Below are 13,688 nucleotides of genomic sequence, written 5' to 3'. Positions count from 1 at the left end.
GGAGATTTATCAAAACCTGTGTAGTGGAAAAGTTGACCAGTTGCCTATAGCAACCAATCAGATTGCTTCTTTCAATTTGCAGAGGCCTTGTTAAAAATGAAAGAAGCAAGCTGATTGGTTGCTATGGGCAATTGGGCAAATTTTCCTCTGGACAGGTTTTGATAAATCTTCCTCTATATGTCTGATGTTCATTTAAATTACAACTCATGTTTGGTATACAATTTCAGTGGGCGAACCTACCGAATGATTGATAGTCTGCCTTGTATGAGACACAGACAACTGTCATACATCACTCAGTATTACCAATTCTACTGAATCTTTTCTCGCAAAAACATTTATCAATCTTCTTAGTATCTCCTGCTCACTGCCTGGACCACATTTTATATGTGATGGATTCCCTTTAACATGTTAATAGAAATATGAGAATTTGAGCTTATAAAACTCACATTTTTATATGATGTATTAATCACTGCCATTATAGCATGCAATATAAAATTATCAGTATCCCTCACTCAGGGCCGATTTTAGGCTTAGCGTGGCCCTAGGCAAAATCAAAAGAGGGGCCCCAGAAGTCGCAATAGTGCACTAACCAGATTTGCACATTTTTGGTCATTTCAAATACCAATAAAAATATCTAAAAAGCAATTGAAAAGTCCCCTTAAAACAAAAATGGTACCGATAAAACTACAAATCATACATGACCATCATAAATCCCATATACAGAAAAATAAAAGTTATAGGGATCAGAATAGTACAATGTTATATTTTTGTAAAGTTCCCCCACATTAGGTAGGCTGTATAGTCCCCCCACATTAGGTTGGCAGTATAGTTCCCCCCACATTAGGTTGGCTGTATAGCTTCCCAAGATTAGGTTGGCCGTATAGTTCCCCCACATTAGGTTGTAGTTCCCCCATATTAGGTTGGCAGTATAGTTCCCCCATATTAGGATGGCAGTATAGTTCCCCCACATTAGGTTGGCAGTATAGTTCCCCCACATTAGGTTGGCAGTATAGTTCCCCCACATTTGGTTGTAGTTCCCCCACATCACTTTGGCAGTATAGTTCCCCCCACATTAGGTTGTAGTTCCCTCACATTAGGTAGGCAGTATAGTTACCCCACATTAGGTTGTAGTTCCCCCACATTAGGTAGGCAGTATAGTTCCCCCACATTAGGTTGGCTGTCTAGTCCCCCACATTAGTTCGGCAGTATAGTTCCCTCACATTAGGTTGGCAGTATAGTTCCCCCCACATTAGGTTGTAGTTCCCCCACATTAGGTTGGTAGTATAGTTCCCCCACATTAGGTGCAGTATAGTTCCCCCACATTAGGTGCAGTATAGTTCCCCCACATTAGGTGCAGTATAGTTCCCCCACATTAGGTGCAATACAGTTCCCCCACATTAGGTGCAGTATAGCTTCCCACATTAGATGCAGTATAGTTTCCCACATTAGGTGCAGTACAGTTCCCCCACATATCACGTGCAGTATAGTTCCCCCACATTAGGTGCAGTATAGCTCCCCATATTAGGTGCAGTATAGTTCCCCACATTGGGTGCAGTATAGTTCACCCACAGACATACAGCCTTTAGCCATATATAGTGTATGGCTGGAGGCTTTATGTCTGTGTGCTGCCCCACTTCAGTGTTCTGACCACCGATCCTCCGGTCCGGGGTCACAATCTACTGCTATGGCCTATAGGAGGAGTGGTGGTCGGAACACTGAAGATGACGTGCTGCCAGCTGGTGCTGGTGACTTACTATTCCGGCCAGCGCAAACCCTCCTCCACAATGCTCCGCTCCTCCGTTGCTATGGGCGCACACATGGGATGTCAGTGATGTCCCTGCGTGCACTACCTCCTGGCGGCCCATGCATTTTTAAAGTTAACGCGGGGGCTGCCGCAGAAAGGTAACCGAGAAATCTTTGTGTCCCGAAAAGATCTTTTGGGACACAGGGATGTCCAGAATGTGACGGGGGTTCCCTGTGGGCTGCTCAGTGGCTGCCGCAGATCTCCCTGGGCTTGATTGGGGTTTTCCCAGGCACACCCGGCACACCCGGCACACCCCGTGCGCACGCCTATGCTGAGCAGCTGGCAGGGGGCCCCCAGGGGGATGGGCGCCCTAGGCAATTGTCTGGTTTGCCCCACCCTTTTGCCGGCCCTGCCCTCACTTTACCAGCAAGGAGGGGATGCAATAACTGTGTAGAGCTACCACAATACTGTTGATGCCCAGCTGGCAGAATGCAGGCATTATTTATGGAGGTTTGTATTCTGACACTACTGATAGAGACTATTGTAACACACAGCTGGGGCTGCATTCTCATTTCAACCAGTGAAAGGCAGAGACAGGATATAGAAATTCTTTACAGCCTTGCAGAGCTATTTTTGTATTGCCCAGGTCAAATAGGGACATATTCTGACAGTGACTTTACATTAGAATATTCTTAGTGATGTACATCCCTGGTGTGATCATACAAGTAGCACCAAGCAGTGCTTTTATTTTAGCAAATATGATAATAAGACATCCACTGGAAGATTATTAAACCGGCTTTAACTTTTCTTTTTCATTCTCGTTCATTTTCCATAGCGGGATGGACTTGCTGCGGCAGGCGGCACCAAAGTTGCTACCCCTGGAATGACTCGTCCACACAGGCTGCTGAGATGAAACATAGCACAGGAAGGATGAGGCAACTCATAGTCAGGACTAGCAGAAGGTCAGGGCTGGCGGCACAGATGAGTGGTCAGGAAAAGTAACAGGAGGTCAGCAGGCAGGCGGCACAGAAGCAAGGTCAGTTCACGGAGCGGAAGGTCAGAGCACAGGCAGGACTATACACAAAAACGCTTTCTCTTGTGCACAGGGCACACAAAGATCCAGCAAGAGGTAGAAGGAGGTGCACATACTTATAAGGAAGGGACAGGTGCAAACACTAATTAAGGGTGCACAGGGCCTTTAAATCTCAGAGATCCAGCGTGCGCCCTAGGAGGCAGGAGTGCGCGCGCTTGGGAACAGAACCAGCGGAGAAGCCAGCAGGAACAAGGGGTAAGTGACGGCCCGGGATTCGCATGTGGGCGCGCCCCTCGATGTGAATACCGGACCCGCCTGAGGAAGGAGGAGGAGAGTGCTCATGGCCAGAGTGAGTGTCCGGAGCACTCGCCTCAACTGTACCCCCCCCCCTTTGCTCTCCCCCTCTTTTTGGGTCTTAGAAAATTTTGGAGCAAATTGTGGTCCAGAATATTCTCCTCTGGCTCCCATGACCTCTCCTCATGACCGAACCCCTTCCAGTCTACAAAAAAAAATGATTTCCCCCTTACGGTTTTAGTCGCCAAAATTTCCTTGACTTCAAAAATATCTGAGGTACCAGAGACTGGAGAGGAAACAATGTGTTTTTGTGAAAACCAATTAAAGACAACTGGTTTGAGGAGGGAGACATGAAAATAATTTGGGATACGTAAGGAGGCAGGCAGACGGAGCTTGTAAGACGCAGGATTTATTCTGTGCAAAACCTCAAACGGTCCCAGGAAGCGAGGACCCAACTTATAACTAGGAACCCTAATATGAACATACTTAGAGGAGAGCCAGACTTTGCCGACAGGAGAGAAAGTTGGAGAAGGGCTTCTCTTCTTATACGCTTGGGATTTCATACGGGAAGAGGCGCGAAACAAAGAGTGGCAGGTCTCCTGCCAGATGGACAAAAAATCCTGTACTTGATCATCAACGGCTGGCACTCCAGAAGCGGCTGGAAGAGAAATACAAGGAAGATGTCTATGGACCACAAAATGGAGATGTCTTTGTGTACTCAGAGTCTTTGTGATTTTAAGAAAACTCCGTCCAAGGCAAAAGATCGACCCAATCGTCCTGTCGAGCCGAGAAAATGATGAAGATAGTCTCCCAGAATCTTGTTCACTCTCTCTACCTGGCTGTTGGTCTGAGAGTGATAGGAAGAGGGAAAGTCCAGCTTGATGTTATGACGGGAACAGAGAGAAAGCCAGAACTTGGAAATTAATTGTACTCCACAATCCGAGACAATGTGAGTCGGAAGGCCATGAAGGCAAAACATATGTTGAAGAAAATCTTTCGCCAGATGTGGAGCAGATGAAAGACCTAGTAAAGGAACTATATGAGCCATTTTAGTGAATCGATCGACCACCGCCCAGATGACCGTATTATTGCAGGAAGATGGAATATCGGTAATAAAGTCCATAGCTGTCTGAGAAAAAGGGAGTCTCCGGGATGGGCAAAGCTTGTAAGAGACCCGCTGGTTTCTGTCGTGGAGTTTTGTCGCGGGCACAGGTAACACAGGAACTGACGAAATCTGTAACATCACATTCAAGGAGCGGCCACCAGTAATGCCATGAGATAAGTTGAATGGACTTCCGTAGTCCAGAATGACCAAGGAGAATGTCCCCAATTCAAGACACTATGTCTCAGTTGAATAGGCACAAAAGATTTTCCATGTGGGACTTGTTGAAGATTGGCAGGAGCTGCAGAAATAAGACGCTCTGGAGGAACAATGGCCCAGATTTATCAAAGAATGTGTATGGTAGAGCTATTTTCCCATGTTTATCTGGGTGGTGGGTTAGACTAGAGTGCATCTTATTTATCAAGAAGGTGCAGCAGGATGATGAATTTTGTGCAGCTCTGCTGTGGTGGGAAAAGCTCTACCACATACACTTTTTCTTGATACTTGTGAGGGAGGGAAGTAGACAATTTACCGGGTCCTGAATTTGGCAGGTTAGGTGTTTTTACTTACTTTCGCAGAGCTGCCGTGACATTTTTACTTGCATTTTAGATACTACAATCAAATTTGATTGTGGTGTCTTAGGGGTTAAAGCCAGGCATCACCGTGATCAGTGATGTCTGGCATTAGAGATGGGTCCTTGTGGCAGATAGTCGCCGGGATGACCCAGCTATGACCTGCGCTCAGCTCCTGAGCATTTGTCATACAAGGGGAGTGGGATGCTGTTATCCACAAGAGGTTAAAGGTTGAATTGCGGAAGGTAGAAGTGATTCTCACGCCTACTGGTATGTGGTGCAGCTTTGTACCTAAAAGAGTACCTTTGTGCACAAAATAGCGACTTTTCACAAAAGTCGCAAATGATAAATACATGACCACTGCATGGTCAAAAAGAAAAAGTTCTACAGGTAGGCAAAAAGAGTGAACCTAAAAAGAGCATTAGCACTGACATTTTTGTTCGCAGGGCAAAAATTAATTAAGAAATTAAACCTGAAAAAGAAAAGAGACCATCTATCCTGCTGAGGGTTTAGACTGTAGATATAGGAGATTCTTATGGTCAGAATAGATGCTGACCGGATGAGAAGAGCCTTCTAATAAATGTCGCCACTCTTCTAAGAAAAGCTTAATAGCAAGGGGTTCCCGATCTCCAATTGAGTATTTCCTCTCTGCAGGCGAAAGTCTTTGAGAAGAAGCCACAAGTTGCAATTTTGCCCTTGGAGGTTTTCTGAGTTAAAACGGCTCCCACTCCCACAGAGGCAGCGTCTATCTCCAAAGAGAAGGGTTTCTCTGGATCTGGTCTTGAGAGAACAGGTGCAGAGGGTAAAGGCAGACTTTAAGTGAGTGGAGGCCTCTTCGGCCTCAGGAGACCAAGAATTGGGGTTACAGTTCTTTTTAGTAAGAGCTACAATCGGGGCAACCAAGGAAGAAAAATGTGGGATGAACTGCGGGATGAGGCCAATTCAACACAGCAAACGGTTTTGTCAGGATCCATCTGAAGACCTTGATGGGAAACAATGTAACCCAGGAAAGGCAGACTAGATCTTTCGAATAGGCCTTTTTCAAGTTTGGCATAAAGATGACTCTCCCGAAGATGCTGTAGACATGAGAGTGATGCTCCTCTAAATTGGGTGAGAAGATCTAGATGTCCTCAAGGTACACAACAACAGACGTGTAGAGAAGATCTCAGAAGATATCGTTGAGAAATTCTTGGAAGACAGCTGGAATGTTACAGAGACCAAAAGTGTCCATCTCGAGTATTAAAGGCTGTCTTTCATTTGTTTCCCTCACGGATACGGATAAGATTATATGCACCCTGCAAATCCATCTTGGAGAAGACCTTGGCACCCCGTAGATGATCAAAAAGTTCAGAAATTAAAGGAAGGGGATAACAATTTTTAATCATAATCTTGTTTAGACCCTGTAGTTAATACAAGGACAGAGAGAACCATCCTTCTTCCCTACAAAGAAGAAACCAGCTCCGGCAGGAGATGATGACTTTCAGATAAAGAATCAGAGTCTCGGCCTGATTTTCGTAGAATACGTCTGAATAATCTTGATGTTGAAGAGGCAGCTCTGGCATAGACAGGGAGAAGAAACAGACTTAGGCTGGGTAGACACAAGACAGTGATTTTGGCAGAAAGGTCCCCAACGGGTGACCTCACCAGATTTCCAGTTGAGAAGTGGAATGTGACATTGAAGCTAAGAAAGACCAAGAAGAAGCTCCAAAGTACAATGAGGTATCACATAGAACTCAATATTTTCCTTATTTAACACACCCACTTGCATAATGAGAGGTTCAGTGCAGAATAGCACAGAATAGTACAGTTCAGGTTTTCTCCATTGACAGAAGAAATGTGCAAAGGCTTAGGAAGACGAGTCACTGGGAGACAATGTTTATGGACCAGGGAGGCATCAATAAAATCTCCAGCAGAACCAGAGTCCAAAAAGGCATAAGCAGAGAAAGATGTCTTGGCAGGAGTATAAACTAGAACCGGCATGGTCAAACGAGCGGAGGTAGTATTCACGCCTAGGGACGCCTCTCCCACGCGTCCTAGGTGCAAGCATTTCCCGGACGCTGAGGACATATAGAACAGTCTTTGAGAAAGTGCTCCGGACTAGCACAATATAGGCACAAATTCTCATTGCTTCGATGGGATCTTTCCAGCTGCGTTAAGCGAGACCGATCGACCTGCATTGCCTCTTCGGCAGGAGGCAAAAGAGACGGTAGAGGTGGACATTGGAACACGGGTGCCAGACGAGGAAATCGCTGTGTTCGGACAGGTTCTCTTTCCAGATGAAGTTCTTCCTGCCTCTTGGTAAAACGCACATCAATTTGAGTGGCCACTTTAGCTTGCTCCGTAGGAAAAAAATCCATCATGAGCTCCAAATGCATAGAGCACTGAGTCACAAAGTCCCTACACAGCTTGGGATTTCCCTCATACTTCGAAGGTAAAGATAAACGAAGCATGGACCCAGAAGAAGCTGCTGGCACTGGAGAAGACACTGTAGCTGGTTGCGGCTGCTGTTGTTGCTGCTGAGCGGCAAGAAGCTGTTGCAGCAAGGCTGACAACTGTTTCAACTGTTGAGCCTGACGTGCCAACTGTTGTGACTGTTGAGCCACGACAGTGGAAAAGTCCGAGACATCAGGCAGAGGCACCCCAGCGGGATCCATGGCCGGATCTTACTGTAACACTCACTGAGGTAGTGGATCCGCTGTACCTGTGTGGAGGATGATGTGGGCTGTACTAGGGAGTGGAGTCTAAGGTGCTGCTGGTTTTCACCAGAGCCCACAGCAAAGCGAGATGGACTTGCTGCGGCAGGCGGCACCCAGGTCGCTACCCATGGCACGACTCGTCCACACAGGCTGCTGAGATGAAAAGTAGCACAGGAAGGATGAGGCAACTCGTAGTCAGGACTAGCAGAAGGTTAGATAGAAGGGAGGACTTCCAAGGGAAGAATGGCTAAAGACGGCGCTGACCAGGACCAGAAGGTTAGGGCTGGCGGCATAGATGCCTGGTCATGAAACATAACAGGAGTTCAGCAGGCCGGCGGCACAGAAGCAAGGTCAGGTCATGGAGCGGAAGGTCAGAACACAGGCAGGGCTATACACAGAAACGCTTTCTCTTGGCCTCAGGGCACACAAAGATCTGGCAAGAGGTAGAGGGAGGTACAGGGAACAGAACCAGTGGAGAAGCCAGCAGGAGCAAAGGGTTAGTGATGGCCAGAGATTCACATGCGGGCACGTCCTGCGATGCGAATCCCAGACCCGCTGGAGGAAGGAGAAGGAGAGTGTTCAAGGCCGGAGTGAGTGGCCTGAGCGCTCGCCACAGCAATGACCTTATATACATTGGCAATACTGGTCCTATATACAGATTCCCCATACTCCATTTTTCCTTTAATCATAGTATCTTCTTATTCATTCTCTTATTCATTCTCTTGCATTCTTTAAGTATACCTTGGTATATTTTATTATCTGATGCATTGTTAAAGGGGTTATCCAGGAAAAAACTTTTTTTTATATATATCAACTGGCTCCAGAAAGTTAAAGAGATTTGTAAATTGCTTCTTTAAAAAATCTTAATCCTTTCAGTACTTATGAGCTGCTGAAGTTGAATTGTTCTTTTCTGTCTAAGTGCTCTCTGATGACACCGGTCTCGGGAGCTGTCCTGAGTAGAAGCAAATTCCCATAGGAACTGCACAAAGTAGAAGAGGTTTGCTATGGGAATTTGCTTCTACGCTGGACAGCTCCCGAGACACATGTCATCAGAGAGCACTTAGACAGAAAAGAACAACTCAACTTAAGCAGCTGATAATTATTGGAAGGATTAAGACTTTTCAATAGAAGTAATTTACTAATTCAGTTTAACTTTCGGGAGCCAGTTGATCTAAAAAAAAAAAAAAAAAAAGGTTTTTTTCCTGGAATACCCCTTTAACCCTGTTTGGACAGCATACATGGACCATGTATACTTAGTATTTGAATCACTACATTACTTGCCTACCTTCCTTAGAAACCTACCAGATGACTGTAAACCTACCTTGTGGCTGGACTCTCCATTGGATCATGTGTGCTACTTGAACTCCCATGGATATATTGTATATACTTTCTTTGCTCTACCAGTATTTTATTATTCATGTTTTTCTCATTTTCGGTGCGCATTTTATACTGACTTACCGTATACCATGAGAGATAAAGTTAACTATACCATATGCTCCTATATACATATATCAATACTGGTATAAGATTTCTTACTATTTATTTTGTTTTCTTTCGGCATCCCATGTCTGCAATGCTCATATTCTCTTAGCCTATTTGTGAGATATATGCAGGCGGCATTTCTAATATTATTATGCTTTTGTCACACTCAATTTCTAGAACTCTGAGGAAGGTCCGTGAATTGGACTGAAACGTCAGCTTGTATATAAAAGATTGCCAATAAAAATTCACCTTTATTTCACCTATCTTATGTGCCAAGTCTTCTTCTACTTGGTGTTGTAGAGAGTGACATGATTCATTATGGCTTGGAGCTGACTTATGGCAGGTCAGATGGACCAAGGGTAAAATGTCCTCTTTAACTTTAGTATTGCTAGATTTGGCTTTAGTGTGGTCATTATCTTATTACAAGAAAGATAGAATTGGAGACAACAATGGAATGTCAGCTTCACATGCATCAGTGATATTGCTTGAAGTAATAGGGGGAAACAACTACGAAATAACTACGTTTCATTAATATCAATATGTAAGGATTTTTGTGACAAGACTTATCCTCTTGGTCAAACACTATTATAAAATAACTCAAACACAGGTTTCAGATAATTACATCCATTGTACACGTGTTATACATGTTCTCCATGTCCAAGTATGAAATAAATTCATATATATATATATATATATATATATATATATATATATATACAGTACAGACCAAAAGTTTGGACACACCTTCACATTCAAAGAGTTTCCTTTATTTTCATGACTATGAAAATTGTAGATTCACACTGAAGGCATCAAAACTATGAATTAACACATGTGCGATTATAGACATAACAAAAAAGTTTGAAACAACTGAAAATATGTCATATTCTAGGTTCTTCAAAGTAGCCACCTTTTGCTTTGATTACTGCTTTGCACACTCTGGTCTTCCAACAGTCTTGAAGGAGTTCCCAGAGATGCTTAGCACTTGTTGGCCCTTTTACCTTCATTGGGTTCAGGTCTGGTGACAGTGGAAGCCAGGTCATCTGGCGCAGCACCCCATCACCCCCTTACACAGCCAGGAGGTGTGTTTGGGGTCATTGTCCTGTTGAAAAATAAATGATGGTCCAACTAAACGCAAACCGGATGGAATAGCATGCCACTGCAAGATGCTGTGGTAGCCATGCTGGTTCAGTATGCCTTCAATTTTGAATAAATCCCCAACGGTGTCACCAGCAAAGCACCTCCACACCATCACACCTCCTCCTCCATGCTTCACGATGGGAACCAGGCATGTAGAGTCCATTCGTTCACCTTCTCTGCGTCGCACAAAGACACGGTGGTTGGAACCAAAGATCTCAAATTTGGACTCATCAGACCAAAGCACAGATTTCTACTGGTCTAATGTCCATTCCTTGCGTTCTTTAGCCCAAACAAGTCTCTTCTGCTTGTTGCCTGTCCTTAGCAGGGGTTTCCTAGCAGATATTCTACCATGAAGGCCTGATTAACACAGTCTCCTCTTAACAGTTGTTCTAGAGATGTGTCTGCTGCCGGAACTATGTGTGGCATTGACCTGGTCTCTAATCTGAGCTGCTGTTAACCTGCAATTTCTGAGGCTGGTGACTCAGATGAACTTATCCTCCGCAGCAGAGGTGACTCTTGGTCTTCCTTTCCTGGGGCGGTCCGCATGTGAACCAGTTTCTTTGTAGCTCTTGATGGTTTTTGTGACTGCACTTGGGGACACTTTCCACCTAGAATTTGACATATTTTCAATTGATTCAAACTTTTTTATTATGTCTATAATTCCACATGTGTTAATTCATAGTTTTGATGCCTTCAGTGTGAATCTACAATTTTCATAGTCATGAAAATAAAGAAAACTCTGAATGAGAAGGTGTGTCCAAACTTTTGGGCTGTACTGTATGTATAACCATATGCATGATAAATAACAAGACAATATAGCTAAAGATAAGCAGAGATCAATCTCTGAGGGAAAGCGTGTTTGATTGAAAAATGCAGACAAGCAGGACTTGTGCCTTCTCTCTGAATGTGTACACATTAGGAAGACTGTATTTGTATTTTACACGCACCTTTTTGCCCGTAACTGGTAAAAATTTTGGTCATGTGCAAAAATTTTGGTGCGCAGAATAAAGTATGCAGTAGAATTTTACACTAATGAACACAGCCTAAGGTTGTTAAAGTTGTATGTGGCAGGATGGCTGCGGTTATGGCATGGATAAACCACTAAAATTAAGAAAACAGGCAGTTATCTTGTTAATGTTGAGTCTAACGCCAAATATAGGAGTTAGATGTTGGAATCGGGAAGAGCAGCTTTTACATTACACTCCTGCTAGGAGTATGTAAGGCTTGTTAGAAGCCACCTAAGGGACCTCTTTGGGAAGGGACTCCTATAATGTGACACAGGCTAGGCCAGGCCTGTGTGATGCAGCCAGGAGGAAACCCAAGTCTGGTGAGACATGCCAGGCAACTGGTGCTATGGAGCAGTAGACTCCAGACTTTTAGAGCCGTGGTTCTATGTTAGTAAGCAATCATACGAGCAGCTATTTGTTTTGTATAATGTGAATATGGTTGCCAATGTTTGTCTATGTAGATGAAGAATAAAGTTGGCTAAAACCAGTTTAAAAATGAACATTTGCTGTTGTTGGACTGCAAATTGTGGGGTGCCAACCATCTCACATGCTGGAGATTTGATCCCCGTGAGTGAATAACCCCCAAGTTTATCACATTTCATACATCTGCTTTAAGATTTTTCCAAGCATCAACTACCCTGTAAATAAAATGATAAATATTTTGTATATGACTTCCAGCATACACTGTATTCCCTGCACCTGTGTAATGAGTAAAATAAGTGATACTGTATTTTCCATTTTAAGGGGCTGTCTTCTTTAGAAAACTTATTAGAAAGCATACCCCAGAGTCACATTTATTAGTCAGCACAGAGAGTGACTTTCTAAAACTGTGTAGCTCCGGAAGTCTCAGTATGTCAGTGCATTACAGAAACATCTCATTTATTTCTGTAAAAACTATTTAATGCTCCATTTTCCCTGCAGAAGAATTGAACCATTGCTGCTGGCTTTCTGAACAGATTAAAAATTATTGCTATGGGTCTTATGGGACAATGTATGATCTGTTTATTGTCAAGTGATCCTTTTAGTTAAAAAAAAAATGTTCAAAGCAAACAACCCATTAAACTTAGATGGCACAGGACGTACATGTATGCTCTTGCTACAGTTGTTTATGAAGGGCGCTCCGCTCCCAAGGTCATAGGTGTTAGCAACCAGGACATGCCACTAAGGCTGGGAATCAATAAACTCCCCGATGTCTGGTATTAACCCTTCAGATGCCTCAATCATAGTTGATCAAGGCATCTAAAACTAGTAAAAATATGTTGCCAGTTCCTTGAATAAGCAGATCGGGGCTTTCACAGCTCGTTTTCAGGATCCTGGTCAGCCTAAATGATGACCGCAGAAATGGAAAATGGTGCTAATATATCAAAATATCACTGTTCAAAATTGATCTTTGGTCACTTTATATACCAGAAAAAAAATGACTAAAAAACGATCAAAAACTCTTATAAAAAAAAATGGTCTGGGTCAAAACTACAGATCACAGTGCAAAAATGAGTCCCTATACAGTCCCTAAACAGAAAAATAAAAGTGTTCTATGGGTCAGAAGAAGATGTAATCATATGGATCTACAGAAAAAATATAATGTTATGTTATCCATAAAGCACATTGAGTAGACATGTAAACCCCCAAAAGTTGCTAAATTGCTGTTTCTATCCTCTAAGGGTAATATCCCAGTAATATTTTCTGTTGTCCACTGTTCTGTTGAGTCTGCTCAATAGATTGATGGTGTGTCACCAAAAGGATGGCAGATATACATTTTTAAATGGGCACTGTCAGATACAAAAACTTTTGATATGTTGTAAAGCATTCAAAACTAATAGGGTTTGCAATTGATTTCATTAGAATATTTTCAGTATTTCATACTGAAAAAGCCAGTCAAACAACTGCCCCCCCTCCCTGCCTGCTTGGACACATACTAGTCCTGCTGTGTCCATGCATCATCACCTATGTCATGGACACGCTTCCTTGATTGACAGCTGTGAGCGCAGGGCTCTCAGCTGGAGGAGAAATCCTCCCACTGTCAGCTTGTGTCCCGCTACTGTCAGTGAGGACAAGCTGGGAGTTGTAGTTTTGCTAATGCTGGGGAGATGTGACCAGACAGCATACTGAGGGAGGGGTTGGAGACCTGCACAGTGAGGCCACGCCCCCTCCCTTTGAGAGGAATTCAGACTAGTGAGCTAAATTAAAAGTGTAATAAAAAATAAATAAAGGTTAGATACATGGTCAGAATTAGGTACTGAGTGATTTATTTAAAAAAAAATGTTTTTGTTGGATCTGACGATTTATGTAACATTGGTCATTTTATTTATATTTGGGTACTACATTTTAAAAAAGCATTGTCATTTGTGTGTGGTGTCCCGGTACCGAATATGGTTCTGTACAGTCCTAAAGTCCCCTCAGGTAGAGTCCCTCAGGTCCACAGGGCTCTCCTGCAGGGTTCCCCTAAGTCATTACATGGTATTGTATTATATATTAAGTATGTACATCTATTGTATGTATTGTACAGTGAATGTGAGTAATATATGAAGGTTGTTAGGACGTTTACCGTGTACAGGACCTTCCTAAGGTTATGTGATGTGCCATTTCATAGGTGATCACATGATATACCCAGAGTTCCAGAG

This window comes from Hyla sarda, chromosome 9, assembly GCF_029499605.1.
Source record: "Hyla sarda isolate aHylSar1 chromosome 9, aHylSar1.hap1, whole genome shotgun sequence".
Taxonomy (NCBI): Eukaryota; Metazoa; Chordata; class Amphibia; order Anura; family Hylidae; genus Hyla; species Hyla sarda.
This window is presented reverse-complemented; position numbering follows the sequence as displayed.